The following is a 16,091-nucleotide window of genomic DNA, read 5'->3' on the forward strand; positions in this document are numbered from 1 at the left end:
ATTCTGACTCTGTGGCTTTCCATTGGTAGGCAGGTGATTCTGTATGATGATTTAAACCAATTAGGAAAAACTTAAAATTTCTTCCCTTGTCTCTTGAGGCTAGAACAACACCTGGTGATATAGGACTGTAGCAATACTTGTTCTACTTGACTTGAATCAGGCTTTTGCTCAGTTTTCACAAAAGATACTCACTTGAGATGTCAATGATTATAGTTCAAGCTGTTCTTTAGTCGCTAATATTAAATGACGCTGCTCCATAAGGAGCAATAATGATCTGAGTAATTGATGAAGTGATTCACTGGCATGAATTAGACATAACCAAACACTGAACATCTGCTATAACCTTTGCAACTGGAGCCTAGCTTGAGTCAGTCATTTTGGTGGCATATTCCATCTTTTTTGAAAAAAAATATATGTATTTATGGAAGAACAGAATAACTGACTGAGGTTTGAAGGGATCTGTGGAGATCATTTTATTAAATCCTATGGTCAAGCAGAGATACCTACAGCTGATTGTCCAGGACTGTGTCCAGACAATATTTGAATATCTCCAAGGAGGGGGATCCTACAGCCTCTCAGAGTAACCTGTGTCAGTGTTTGATTACCCTCACAACTGAAAAGCATTTCCTGATATTCAGAGGAAAATTCCTGTGTATGTTTGTGGTCATTGTGTCTGGTCCTGTTACTGAGCACCATTCAACACCTGAAATTTTGAACTGGGAAAAGATGGGGTTTATAGAGAATTCTGTTTAATGAATATTTGAATGCTTCTAATCACACTGATTGCTTTTAAAAATCATCTTATCAGATTGCTCTTGTACTTTGGGTTTGTTTCTCTCTACTTCCCACCTTCATCACAAGTTGCTTCTTGTGAAAATACTGCTCATTCTTTTTCACCAATCATTTTGAGACTCGTAAGAGGTTGGAAAAACACATTTCTTGCAGCTTAAATCTTGTGGGTTTTAGTCCATAGATTGGGGTAGAATGTGGTTGTGTCTGCCCCCAGCTTCTGATCATAATCTCTACAAAGCTCTCAATACTGCTTAGAATAAACAAATTATCTGTCATAGGGAAGAAGATATAATATCAGGGTAAACAAAAGGGTAAATGTCTAAATGATCTGAGGCTATAGTCCAGTGATGACACTTCTGTACAATCATTGTGGTTTGGACTTTTATATTTACCTGATGATTTAATGCAAAATGCAGAATGATTGAACCTCATTGTTCTTTTTTTTTATATAATGCTTTCTATAGGACGATAGCCATTCTTACTTTATTTCATTTGTGATTGCTAAATTTTAAGACATGTTCTGTGTTAAAATTTCAGTTAGGTAATCTCAAAGTTTAGCAAGGTTTGTAAAGAGAGTTACCTCCATTCTGTAGAGTCTGTAATTTTGAGTACTTGGAGTTAAGGATTTTAATGCTTAGACATATTTCAAAGGTGGTAGTCTAGGCAGAGAAACAGGAAATAGAGGAATGTTATAAAAAATCAGTGGTAACTAGTTTCCTTCCTTAAGAGATTGTGTGAGTTTATTCTGCTGTAGTGTTTGGTGTGGGTTTATCTTCATGTATTTTTTTCAATCCACATAGTTGTCATGATGGTGACTGGGGAAAGATACATTATGGGCTTAGAAGATGCAGATTTTGGTGATTATGTTATGGATGGAATGATGACTGCTGGAAGAAGGATATGCTCCTCATTTGTTTGTCATCGTAGGTCCCATCACTGTTGAGTTTTTTTTTGCCATGTGAACATTTCATTCACACTGGTAACATTATGTCATGGCATCACAGGGTGCAGAAATGTTAGAGGCTCTGCATGGAGAGCAGCAGAGCAGGGGCTGTCAGCCAGGACCTGCCCCCATCCCGGTCAGGAGCAGGACAGCCAAGGGCACTGGGGCAGCTTCAGCCCCAGGCATCGGGAACCTCTCTGGCAGGTCGGGGCCAGGCTGGGCCATCGGCCGACTTGGTGAGCCCGGCTCAGCGGGGCCGTGTCCGGGCAGGGCTGTGGGGAGCTGAGCCCGGCTCAGCGGGGCCGTGTGCGGGCGGGGCTGTGGGGAGCTGGGGACCAGCTCTGCTGTGGCACCTCCAGGCTGGAGCTGATGGGGGTCCAGGGTCCCGGGCAGGTCAGGACTGGTGATATCCTCAGGGATGTTCTATGTTGAAAGTATTTATTCTGGAGAGGCAGTATAGGTGGGTCACATTCTGTGAAATGTCTTACTGCCATTTCACTAATTAGGCTGATATTAGGCTAATTCAGGAGAATTGGTAAACACCATGGAGGTGAAAATGAGTAAGAGCTCAGTTTTCAAGAGAAGAAACTCTCAGAACCTTTGTTGCTGTCAGTCGGGCCCTCGTACTTTGTATCCTTGGCAACTTCCAGTTACATCAACACTGAATGGAGTGTGTGAAAACCAGCTCAGTGGCATAACCAGCAATGATAGTGTATCTGACACATCATTTATGGAAAGATAAAAACATTTCCACTTACGAGAGAGTTTTCACATATGAGTTTTTTATTTGATGAATTTTTAGTAATTCCAGTCTTTCTGGCTGTGAAAATTTTAGATTTTTTTCCTGAATCACTAGAGTTAAAAAAAAAAAAATCATAAAAGTGAAAGGTATATTTACTAGTTTGCTCGTACATAGAGAGGCATATATAATTTCATCAAAGGTAATTGCTTTACTAGTAATAACTTTAAAGTGACAGAGATAATTAACATTACCTCGAGCAGAGCAAGTACCCTGCTGTAATAGCTGTTTAGGTGCTTTTCCATACATTTCTTGCTATTATTTTCAGAAACAGAAATAATATTAAAAGGCCCAAGAAAACTTAACTATTTACTTGAAGTGAGGACCAAAAGATGATCTGAACTCCATACCACTGGGTAGGTATATTCTGTCTCCTATTCATCTTATTCCCTATCTTCAGTCTCTGGATGCTTACCTTGACAAGTTTGAGAGCTATTATGTGGAACTCTTGCTGTTCCATCTGATCTTTAATTTCAATATGTCTCAGCATGGTCCTGAAGCTCTTTGGATTTGGTTTCTTTGACTTCAGTTTTGTCCTTAGGTTTTTTTTTTTTTTTTTTTTTTTTTTTTTTTTTGTTTTTTTTTTTTTGTTTTTTTTTTTTTTAATTCAGATTGATCTTTTCCCCTCTGCTTTCTGCTGTCTTTCTACTTTAGCTGTAGCTTGTCCTCCTTTTCCTCCTCCTCCTTAATCTCAGGCTTGGCCTTTCTCTTATCCACGGTTTGAGATTCAACCTTTTCTTTTGACACAGGGTTGGCACTCTCCCCTTCTCTTTGACCTTAGACTTAGCATTTCTTATGTCCTCAGGTTTTTCTGTGCCTTGTTGTGCATGCTTTTTTTGACATTGTTACTTTCTTAGAGTTTCCCTAAGGGGATTTATTATTCCATTTGCCATTCAGAATTTCTTAACACAGCAAATTACTCTCTTCTGCATCCTCAGCATTTCTCTGGTCTGTTGCTGTTTTGGACCTAGGCTTCATGAGTCCAATTCTTCCTGACTTCTCATAGGAGTTTGCAAATTCTTCAAAAGATTTGTTTTGTTTTGATTCAAAGTGAATTTAAAGTCTTTGTTTCCAGCCTGCTTGTTATATTTTGGGTTTGTTTTGGTTTTGTTTTTTTTTTAGTTGTTTTTAGCCTTGGTTATTTTTTTCTCCTCAGCATGATTTATTTTTTTCTTGCAACTTTTCAGGTTTTGACCTGTAGTATTAATTAAAAAATTATTAGGTTTCTTTGGAGCCTCATTGCACCAATATTGTCATCCTTTTGTCCTTTGTTTTGTAATGAAATGTGTATTATATTGTATTCAAATATTTATCTTAATTTATTCTCCTCATAAGGAGGAATTTTTAATCTTTTTTATCTGCTATATCACACATGATATCTTGTTTTCTCATAGATGGTTCAGGATGTTTCTGATGTAGCCCACATGAGAAATTAATCTGTTTTGCCAGTTGTATTAACAAAAATTCATATCCAAATAATTTTGAATGCAAGATGATTTCTCAAGAAATGTTAGTACTTTATGAGAAGAATAAGCATCGCTGCAAATTCACAACACTTGTTCCTAGCTGCCATCATGCCTTACGCACAGCTTCATTTCTCCTCTCCATCTGCATCCTGTGGAGATGGCCTCAGCTTTTCCATTTCTGTGTTACTGCTCCTTTGCTGTTGCCACTGTATCTTTGGTAGCAGCCCATTTCCTCTGAAGAGCAGTCTCTGTTTGTGTTAGGCTGTTCTGCCTGCTTCCTCTGTTCATCTTTGGTTTCTGCTAGACTTTTTCCTGCCCTTAGACCTTGCCAAGATTCATATAGTCCGCATCTTTCTTTTTCTTGTAGTTTCTGAAGCCACCCCCCTGTTTTGTGGGATATTTTAGTTATTTGTGGCTGAAGATACAGTCCCTCACCTCTGGCTTCAGAGGACTGTTAGTCTTTTTTCCCTGCTTTCTCTGACTATTACCCACAAGGGTATTCTCATGGGACAGGCAGAAATCAAGACTAGAGGTACAGAAAGGTTCAGAGGTTCAATTATTTAAAACAGAAATAGATGAGCAGAGAATCGTGAGGTATGTATGTCAGAGGTAGAAAGAGGAAACACAAGCTTCACATCTCTTTCTGATCTGCTTGAAGACAAGGACTGTAACTCAGAATATGTACATTGAGAGAGAGTGTGTAGATGAGAGGCTTCCTATCTTCTGGTGTGGTGCTTTTGATTAAAGTTGCAAAATGGGTCTGCAAAACGGGAAGTTTTTTCCTGGATTAATTTCCTTCCTTTAGGCAAAGAGAGAGTTACTGCCTATTCAACAAAGAAAAATTACATTTCACTGCCTTTGCATTGTTTGATACTGAATTATATTTAGTTCAAGTAAAGGAATTAAGATACCACCACTCATTTCTTGGATAAATCAAAATCAACTTTAGCTCAGCTGGTATAGTTGAAGTGTGGGTTGTTCGTTTTCCAACTTGAAGCCCACACTCTTTGAATCATGAAGATTATAAGTCTTCTACAATTCAGGATGCCTTTTTTCCCCCACTAAAATACAAAGGAAGCCTATGGTCAGATTTAGCTATTTTGCTTTCATATACTTTAATCAGGAGAAAAATTATTTCATTTGCATATCTCTGATATACCTCTAGCTGGTCTGTGTCTGTTTCCTGCTGTGAGATCTACCTCTATCTAGCTTTCCTATTCTGAACAACGCCATCCTCCCAAACTGTCCAGGCAATAAAGTTGAAATAGCATCATCTGCTTACTTGATATTCTGACTTCTGGACTATTGATTCTGAGGGAATATCACAGAACTGCCTGCATGCATTTAACCATGCTCTCAGGCACATGCTGTGATTCTTGTGGTGTCTTGCACGGGACGCGGAGTTGGACTTGTTGATCCTGATGGGTTCCTTCCAACTCAGCATATTCTATCACCCATTGTTTAATCACTGATTTTCTTTTTATAGATAAAAAGACACAAAAAAAAATTATTACTGTGAAATATGTCACTAGATACGATTTTTTTTTTTCAATTTAACAGTGAGGAGAGTTTATTGTGAAAATTTTCAAAAGAAAGAACTTGTTATGAAATTGAATTGAAAGTGAAAAGGGTATAAACACTGTAAAGGTTACAGGTTTAAAGATGTGTTTAAAGATTCTAAAATTGAATTCAAAAGGGTACATTTTCTTAAATGGACTTCATGAATCTAGCTGCTTAAACAGAAGTTAATTACAATAGTCCAGTAATTGTGTTGAATAAATTTGAGCATCAAACACTAAAAAAAAATGTTTCTAGCTTATATTTAGGTATTGCCAGGAGCTGTGAGGGGTTTTGGGAATAGCTGGAGATAATGGGTCATCATGTTCAAAACAAAACAGATTTTTTTTTTTTATGAGATAGAGATTTTATTTCTCAAGTAGACTAAGATAACTGTACATAATGACAGAATGTCAGTATTACTGGGTTCTTGATGTATCACCTATAAAATCATAGACAGTTGTGGTAATTCTGAGAAATTATTCAAATAAGTAAACTTAAACTAGGTAACATTAAAACCAGGGCCATTATAGCATCATCAGATTTAAGTTACAAATTCATCTGTGGAATGGTAAACAAATCTGTAATAGTTTTCAGAAAAATATGCTTAGAGGGACTGCCAGGTTCCCATAATATTTCTGTTAAAATTTTGTAATTATGAGGAAATAAGTTGTCACAGATATGAAGACAAATTAGCGCTTTAAAAAAGAAAAAAGTTTGTAGAGAATGCCTATATTTTGTCTTAGAATTGAAGTGCTAGTCTTTTAATGTGTGCCTATAGTTCCTGATAGAAAGGAAAGGCAGTATTTGCTGTTGCTTTTTTTGAAAGCAATTGACTATTGTAAAGTCTAAACATGATCTTTAAAGGGACACTGTGGTTTATTAAAATATATAAAATTTGAATTATAGCCCTAGTCATCTATAATCAAATTCAATCTGCCAAGGACAACTAGAAGACAGTGTAAGATAATATGAAAGTGAAAAGGATAGGCACATAGGTACAGAGCTAAACTTGGAAAACCTAGTTCTACTAATAGTGCCTTCTTCAATTTTATGCTTTAAAGCTGGAAACTAATTTGGTACCATGGAGAGACAGTAAATGCAATCCCTTTGTTTATCAGTAAAGCTGAGTTCTCCTCTCTTCTCTCTTCTCCTCTCTTCTCTTTTCTTTTCCTGTAGCAGTAATTAAGCTATAAAGGATGCTGAAATAAAGAAATGCAGGTTTAAAATAACTGAGAAGGGAAGCTGTGTTAGCCTTAGTGGATTTTCACTGCCATTGACAGCCATTCCTTAAATCCTTCCTTATTTCTTATATCCTAGGTTTAATCACATACTACTGTTGGAGAATTGGAATGGCTGTCAGTTTACAGCCATTAAAAGTGCCACTGTCATATGGAGAGGTTTAAGGCATTACCATAGCTTGGGATAAAGATCGTCCTAAACTTCAACATCTGATTCCTCAATGGGTGTGTATCAAAAGCCAAGTGTTGCCAGCCTTCCCCTGCAGCAAGTGTCCAGATGGACACTTTGACGGTTTAGCTAGGGTGTTTCACACATTCCTTATTCATAAGAAATTCTACTTTTCTTCATATTTCAGAATTTCTTATTTTCAGATATGTGTTCACATAGCCATCCACTGGTACTTATTTCCAACTTATGAAGATAATCCTTGTGTTTACACAGAATTTAGGCCTGTGTTGGCAGCTGTTAAAATAAATCGCACTTACAGGGAATGGTTTGGTTGTAGAGAGTCAAACCATTCATGAGGAAGTATTCATTGTGATTAAAATTGAAGAATCTGCAATCTGTGTGCTGATCAACTTAACGAAAAAAAGAATAAATTATAAGAAGTGCCTTTAAGAGCGATACAGAGAAAAATAGAGTGCATGTTTCCCCTGCAAAATGTGTGAGGGGATAAGTAAATCCCATAATGTCTGCTGGCTTTGGAGGGAAGAGAAGTATTTAAGGTATTTAAGTCTAAAATATTAAAATTACCTGAAATACCTTTCTTAACACTATTATGGTTTGGGTTTTAAATCACAGTGTCTCAAGATACTCTTGACAAAACAGACTGTTGGTAAATACAGGAATTTAATCTATATAAACAGTAAATCTAACATGGATAGATTATAGTCTATCCATTGAAATGTCACTTGAAGTATAAACTACAGTTTTCAATTACACATAGGAAAGAATATAAAATAGTAAAATGGCTTTAAAATGTGATTATTTAGATATAAATTAAATTGAATATATTTGTATATAATTGGCTATTGAAATTTTATATTTGGCTATGTATAATATATGTTTAGAGAAATATTTAAAACCAAAGTGTTTTGTCATTATTTCTTCAGTTTCTTTGATTTCAAAGTATTTACTTACCTTAGCAGGTTCTCAAAAATGTACACTTTTTTGGTATACAGGTTTAAAGACAATCCTGTCTTTGTAGCAGTGATCAATCTGCAAAGAAAAAAAAATATTGCTAATAATTTTTATGACAGAAATCAAGACAATGTGCTTAATATATTGATTGTGTGGTTATTAGTATTGTGATTTCTCTTTTTGTAATCTTGAAAAATGGCATTACAGGTGATTTACTAAGCAACTGCTTTTTTTACCATTTTTGACTCATATATATGCATTTCTTTGCTTCATTTACTGAAGAGTACTATGTATTTTGTCCTAACAGGAAAAATTTCTGCTGTAACTAAAATGACATCATGCTGCCTCCTATGGGAGAATGCTGAAGCCGGCTCAAAAATACAACACAGTGGTAAGCACGTTCATAACAATTCCTTCTTTCATAAGAATATGTAAAAGAAAGATAGCAAGTCTCTGTTGCTGGTGTTCTTAAATGTGTTTGAAATATCTTTGCAATATATCAATTTAAAATGTTTGTTTACCCTGTGTTCATCCAATGAGACATGGAATACAGTACATTCTAAGCATTAGCACTGTTTATGTGCTTACTTATTATAAGCATGAATTGTTATGATTTTTCAGCTCTATAAGTATTGAATTATACCAATCTGTTTGTAGTTAAAAGACATGAGATTAAACGTGGCTTTTGTGACACTGCTACTCAGTAAGGTTTGGGGGTTCCAGGCCACTCTGTACCAGACAGAGCTGACTGTCTTCAGTTTGCAAGACAAGGTTGGGTTCCAGAGTTCTTATGGGGCTGTATTAAAAAAAAAGGCTTGGTTGCTGTTTCATACTGTTACCATAAAGATCTATTTTTTCCTCTCAGTTGTTTGCAAAATATGAGAGAACATATTTTAATGTATAGCATGTCCACAGATAAGACATATAGTTATATGTATGTGTATATATATGCACACAGATGTATAAACAGTCTCATTATATCAATATGAAATATGTGACAAGGGTTTAATTTAGAAATCTATGCATAGAATATATTCTATTTATAAAACACCTTAATCTAATTACCATTCTTTCATACTGTGCCTGTCACATTGATTAACAAGAAGGGAATGAGATGTACAAGTGACCAGAAAACTTTCTCTGATGCAAATTCTTCCTTTTCACTTTATATTATCCATGTACTTTGAAGCAGATGTGACTTTTTCTGTAATCATTGCACCAGCTGTAGTACAATGATGTTTCCATTTTACATTGACACTGGAACCTAAATTCAAGGAGAAGGAATAATAACCTATCTGATGTGATAATAAAGTTGTGAATAAGCAATAATTCAAAGTGTGACAGATTAGTTATGAAAATTGAGGGTACTATTATGTGAAGTGTAAAATTCAGACAAAGAAAATAACAGCTTTGAAAATTCCTGTGATTTTTGCATCACTGAACCATGTTTATTCCAATTTGTAACAATTTACATGTAATTGAATAAAAAATACTTTATGAACAGGGGCCTGTTTAATAGTTTAGCATCTACACTGATTGTGATAATAGCTGAACTCTTAGGAGTTATATATTGAATAGTACAATATGCATGAGTGCTATACATAGAATTCAATTACTTACTCTACTTCAGAGAACTCATGACTTTTTTTTTTAATAATGAGGTAAGCAGCTGATATAGAGAATACAAGGCTCATATAAAGCTGAAGTCAAAGTTAAAATAATAACATCATTTCTTTGGAACTAAAAATTTGTGGCATATTTACCTTGTCTGGCACTAGAATAAGCCACAGCCATGTTCCAAGAAGGGAAATTCTCATCTCTAGATCCATCACAGTACACTGAGATAAAGCACAGAAGCTGGGGAGAGGATTTTGAAGGGGAAACTGAGGGATGGAGAAGGGATTTTAGTTTTCTCTGTTTTCTCAGCATTTTGTTTGTTCTTCAAAATGCTCAGCAGGAAAATCAGAGAGGAAGAGAAGAAAAGGAAGCAAACAAAATTAAAACAGAAAAGTGAGATGGAGTCTATTGATGTCTGGCTTTTAACACACTGCAAGTTAGTGAACATCACAAGCCAGCTGTGCCTTTTGAAAATTCCCTTGTTAATGTCAGCTGGTAATTGGACTATACATTAAAAAAAAAAAAAAAAAAAAAAAAAAAAAAAAGGATTAGAAAATGAAGTTAGAACTCAGCACTCAGCATAAAATTTATTTCTGCGCCTCTGCTTTGTAATTTTCTGAAGTAGCCACAAATATTTGTGTTCAACTGCTAACCCTGAGGTACTCCAAAATACACAACAGAAATACAGAAATATTTGTTAATTTCTTATTTTGTCTAGAAAAGGTTTGTATTGAGAATTTTCTCAGGAGAAAAATAGAATTTGATCTGAAGGCCTTCAGAATAATTCATAACTCAAGCCAAACTAACCTTGATGTTGTATTTTCAGCAGACAATAGGGATCCATTTGGATAAACAGAAGAACAAAAAAATTGCAAAAGATAACTAGGGATGATAGCTTGGACAGATTCTAACTATGACTTTGGCTATATTGTACTCCTATATTTAAGAGAAATACAGAAAGAAATCCCTACATCTTGAACACTTTAACTGCTTACTTGCTGTCTTTCTCATCCATAATTCCAGATAAAATTCTTCAACATGATAAACCCATGATTTTTCTCAAGAATAGAAAACATCTATTTATGTTTGGAGCATGCAATGTGTGTTTCCTGGCAATGCATCATATAGTATTAAAAACTGAAGCAAAAAAATGGCCCATGCTTTGTCCTCAAATTTTGATTGTGCATCAGAAGTCTAAGTGAGTTTAAATGGTGGTATTTTGTTCTAGAATCCCAACCTGACAGCTGAATGTGCAGATGGAGCCCTGTGGTAGTCTGTGAAGCACTGTATCATTCCTTTGATGTAGCCACATACTGTCAGATTCTTGATCATGTTCTCAGACTCTGATCAAACCTTCTGTCTTGTATCATTTATGGTAACAAATGTGAAGGAAAAATAAAGCCTTTATATTAGAAGGCAGGAATAAACTGTTCCAGTTTAAGTCTTGGGAGTTTTAGGAAACAGATCAACTCTATTCTCTGAGGAAAATCAGGTCACAATACAATTCTCATTCTTAGAGCCATCAGCTCTCCTCAGCTTACTTTTCAGCTCTTGGGATTCAGATAAGAATTTTTGCCTTCCTTTTGTCAGGGTTTACGGCTGTACATGAAAGTACTCTTAGCTGAGCAGTCCAGCCTCTGGTTAAGCAGCATCTTCAACTCCTCCAGTTTTCTTTTTAGGCTCTTACTGACTTTATACTCTTAGGTGGAAGAAAAATGCTCCCCCACATTTCTTCTGTCTTGGTGAAATAGCTGCACAATTTTAGCATGGAAATCCATCAGTTATGTAGGCTCCTAAGACCTGTGTTATGATACTTAGACTCTGCTGACATTATGTGTGCATTCTTCCTACCAATTTTCTTAATTTTGAAACACAAGGAAGGAAAGAAGGAAAGAACTCAGTTTAAAATTCTGCCCTTTTACAAAGATAGAAGGTGTGTTTTCCATACTGAAGTGTGATAAGCCATACACGAGTGATAAGCCGGAGCAACTAATGAACTTACCAGTTGAAACCAGACTGATGATCTGGTCATGTCAATTAATTAAGGCTGATGCTCAACAATTCAGTAAGTTTCCAAATTGGAAAGTGTATCTTCTTAAAAAAAATCCAATAGTGTAAATTGAATTTAACACCTACTGTTTGGAAATTTAACCTGACTTTAATGAGAGTTTGTCTAGATTTTGTTGCAGGATGTTCCACAATTGTCTATGAATTTAAAAATTTGTTTCCAGGAAGAGTATTCTGAAATCCTAAATCCAGTGTAGTTAACTGTTTCTCAGTTGATCTAGAAAAAATAAATTATGTTGCATCATCTGCTTTGCTGTGAGATGTTACTGGTAAATCTAATCTTAACAAATCCATTACATAACTGATATTATTGTGTTTTCCATTAAAGGTGGAGACCTACTGTGAGTAGTGGAATCAAAATCAAATCAAAAGTAGTGGATTCTCTAATGAATATAAATAATTCATTGCTTCCATTTGAATTCAAAATGATGTATCCATTATTTTTTTATTCCAATATTTAGTTACGTATTTCACTATGACTAACCTAAAGTATCTAAAAGTAGGTAAACTCTAATGATCTCCACCAAGATGTGAATTTTTTAAGAACCCAAGTGAGAAATGGAAATATGAAGCATTTTTCAAATGTTACTCAAATATGAAATAGCAAACACCAGGTCATTAAATTTACTTCCAGGTGGCAGTGTAATTGAATAATTTTAAAGCTTCTACCTAAGTTCATTAGGTTTTTTTAAAGCTTTGAGAGGATAGTTAAAGAATTTTATGAAAATATAAGTCATGATTGTCTTAAATCTTTAGGACTCAAGCACTGTTCTTATCTAGAGTAATGCTTCCAGAAATATAATTGATTTTGTAGAAAATTAATTTGACCATAACATTATACAAAGTATTGTACAACAGTAACAGAGAATGGTTAAAGTAGTGTAATTTCAACATTATATAGATTTCATGGATAATGGGAGTTCACTGAATCATAACATTGTGAGCAATAAGTAAACGTGAAATAAAAAAATAATCACACTGTTTTGCACAGACAGCTCATTTAAAGTTTAGTCATGTTCAATTCAAAGAACTGGAGTGCAAATTTTACTATCTCAGTGTTTAAACTTGAAAATGTTTTATCACTGTGACTAATATAATTTAAATCTACTGTACTGAACAACAGGTAATGATGTTATATCTATTACATATATTTCTACAGGGAGCTCTTAACTCTTAGAAGTTCAACTCAGTGTTGTTGGTTTTTTGGGTTTATTTTTTTTTCCCTAAAAACAGCAAAACTTTTGAGAGCAAGATTCCAGTGCAAATGAATTACAGGCAAGCAGTTGTCCTCTTCCTGTCAAGGTTCAAAACACACTGCATCTTCATTTTTAACCACAAGACCAGTTTGTTTTGTTTGGACAACTCAATAGTTGATGGGAAAGGATGAGCATCTGTCTCTGTTAATAAATATCCCTTTATCTGTTGTTCAGAAGTTACCTCCCTCAGTTTTTATATAAAAGGAATGGCTCTGTGTAACAGCAAAACCTTGTGTACTCCTGGTATTTCCATGACTTAATTTCAGCTCTTCACCCAGGAGTTTCTTTTAGAAACAACTGACAGAAGATGGTTTCTGGGATCATCAACTCCAGCTTCTGTAACATGGGACAACGATATTATACAATGCTTTTTATACAGGTTGCAATCTAGGTTTTGAAATCAAGGGCTACATTGATTACTGGTGGAAGCCAGTAATGAATGATGTCTCTCAAAGGTTCTTACTGGGACAATGATATTAAATATCTTCATCAGTAACACAGACAATAGGATTAAATGCACCCTCAGCAAGTCTGTGGATGAGTGGTGCAACTGATTCACTTGAGGGAAGAAGTGCCATCCAGGAGTACCTCAGCTGGCTGGAGGAGTGGGTCTATGGAAACTTAATGAAGTTCAGCAAGACCAGTGTAAGGTCCTGCACCTGTCATGCACTCTTCAATCATGGCAATATCCATTGCCATTAGGGGCTGGATGGTGAATGGATTAAAAGTAGCCTTTTCAAAGAAGGACTTGGAGGTGCTAGTGGATGAGAAATTGCTAATGAGTAAGCAATGTGTGCTTGCAGCCCAGAAATCCAGCTGTATCCTGGGCTGCATCAAAATAGGTGGCCAACATGTTTGATGGAGGTAATTCTGCCCCTTTATTCTGCTCTGGTGAAGCTCCACCTTGAAATGCTGCATCCAGCTCTGAAGTCCTCAACACAAGAAAGATACAGACATGTTAGAGTGTGTCCAAAGGACGGCCACAAAGGTGATCGGAGGACTGGAGCACCTTGACTGTGAAGACAGACTGAGACCATTGGAGTTGTTCAGCCTGGAGGAGGCTCTTATGAGACCTTACTGCATCCTTTCAATTTATAGAAAAGGAGAGATAAGAAATGTGGAGACTTTTTATCAGGGCCTGTTTTGACTGGGAGCAAAGTGGATTGGCTTTAAACTAAAAGAGCACAGATTTAGAGGGGCTGTAAGGAAGAAGTTCTTTATTGTGAATGGTGGGGAGACACAGGAACAGGTTTTCCAGAAAAGTTGTGGATGCCCCATCCCTGGAAGTGTTCAAGGCCAGGTTGGGTGGTTTTGAGCAACCTTATGATCTAGTGTGTGGCATCCCTGCTCGTGGTAGGGATGTTGGAACTAGATAGTCTTAAAAGCAGGCCAAAACCATTTTATGATATTTCTGTATAATATCATACAGTGATTGGCTATGCATGTTTATAAAACATGCAAGAGTATTAAGTGAAATGGCTGAGTATATAAATAACGGATTGATTTTAACACTCATATAGCACTAAAGGCAGCACTGTATGCACCTCAGCATCAGAACTGGAATTTGGAGATAAAGTAGAAAACCATTAATGATGGAATCACATGGTGATTGAACACCATCAATGATGGTGTTTTTGGTGTTTTTTCTGGTTTTGTTTGTTTGGTTTCGGTTTTGTTTTTTTTCTGATTTTTAGATAAATTATATCACACTGAAAATCTTCTGAGTAATGCCCTCAGCACAGCTATTTGCAGCTCATATCATGATTGTGTGTCCTTGCCATAGTTTGAGATTGTTTATCAAACAGCACATCAGAAGAATTAAGGTTTTTGGTTCTTTCAGACAGATTTAGGTTTTTAAAAATAGGCTTTTAGTACAGTTTTAGGAAAGAAAACTTCCAACACCACTCCAGAGGGCCTGGATATCCCATACATTCTATGTAATATCTCCTAAAATACTGAATTATTTCCATTCTGTGCTAAATGTGAGTAATCCACCACAATTATGCTAATCACTGCCCTGAAAACAAATTGATACAGCTGTTGAGTGACTAGGGAAGATGATGGCATATTTCTTTCTTTTTTGAAAGAAAAAAATAAAATGTTCTTGCCAGCAGGAAGCCAAACGGCTTGTAGAAATTACTTAGAATTGAAAATCACTATTTGATTCTGAAGGTAAATATGTTTGTTTGTATATATGAATATAAAATACATTTAGCTTTAATTGAATGCCAATTTAGACCCAGATAGCTGGTATTGTACAGAATTTTTTAGAGCATTATTTTGTGTTTATTTTCTATTGAGGTAACAATGCGTTATTTTTCTCGTCCCCGGTCAGCTCCCGAGTGCCCGGCTTGGGCGCCTCTGCTTCTCGGCAAGGCCGGCAGTTGTCGCGATTCCTGGGCACTTCTGCTGTTGCGCACTGGGGAGGGCTGGCTGAGCTTTGCCATCGGCATGAGGGGGCGAAATAAAGAGGCGAGGCAATTGTTCAAATCTGCCCACGTGGCGGCTGGAAGGCTTTAATGGCCACGGGAGCCGTGATGGAGAAGTTGCAGACCGCTCCCAACTTCGTGTGGACGAGAATGGCCCCGAATTCTGGCGGGCACGGAATTTTATCGGGGGCGGGATGAGGAGAGCAGAAGACCTCCTCGCCCAGTGGGGGCAGGCTGCAGGGGAGTGACGTGGATCGGGGTAACCAACAGGGATGCAGCAGGGGTGGACATGGGGCTCCGGGGTGAATGGGGTCGTGGGGACGGGGTGACTGACACAGAATTCTCAGGAGTGGGCAGGGCAGTGGTTACAGGACTGGCGTGGGCTAGCTCCAATAGTAAGAGCCCTGGAGCCGACCACCAGTGGGGGAGACACGGGGGGTGCACGGGGGTACACAGAACTCGGCTACCTAACACAGGTCAAAACCCCTAATCTGAACCCAAACCCGGAATGCAACATATTGATGCTGTGCAATATATATATATATATATATATATATACACACGGACATGGTGTTTTCTATTGGATCTTAAGTAGGGAAGCTGAAAGTATCTAAACCACTCTTTCTACCAGGTTTATTATCAACACCCTCCACACATTTCCTTTCATATATACTGCTTTGCATTCAGTTTTTCTTTTCCAACAAAAAAAGCCATAGAAAGGGAAGACAACACAAATATGGTAATATTGCTATCCACAACTTAAAAAAACTTTAGATATCTGAG

The 16,091-nt window shown here is 36.6% G+C and overlaps 1 protein-coding gene across 4 annotated transcripts in view; it reads left to right on the forward strand.

The window, feature by feature from the left end:
* NLGN4X (neuroligin 4 X-linked) overlaps nucleotides 1-16,091 on the forward strand; it is a 164,583-nt gene that overhangs the window by 21,165 nt on the left and 127,327 nt on the right. For all 4 annotated transcript variants that reach the window (XM_053970850.1, XM_053970849.1, XM_053970851.1 and 1 more), the window contains exon 2: nucleotides 8,247-8,330. The gene's annotated coding sequence lies outside the window, so the exon portion shown is untranslated. The remainder of the gene's footprint in view (nucleotides 1-8,246; nucleotides 8,331-16,091) is intronic.

The sequence above is a fragment of the Vidua macroura genome, chromosome 2, assembly GCF_024509145.1.
Source record: "Vidua macroura isolate BioBank_ID:100142 chromosome 2, ASM2450914v1, whole genome shotgun sequence".
Taxonomy (NCBI): domain Eukaryota; kingdom Metazoa; phylum Chordata; class Aves; order Passeriformes; family Viduidae; genus Vidua; species Vidua macroura.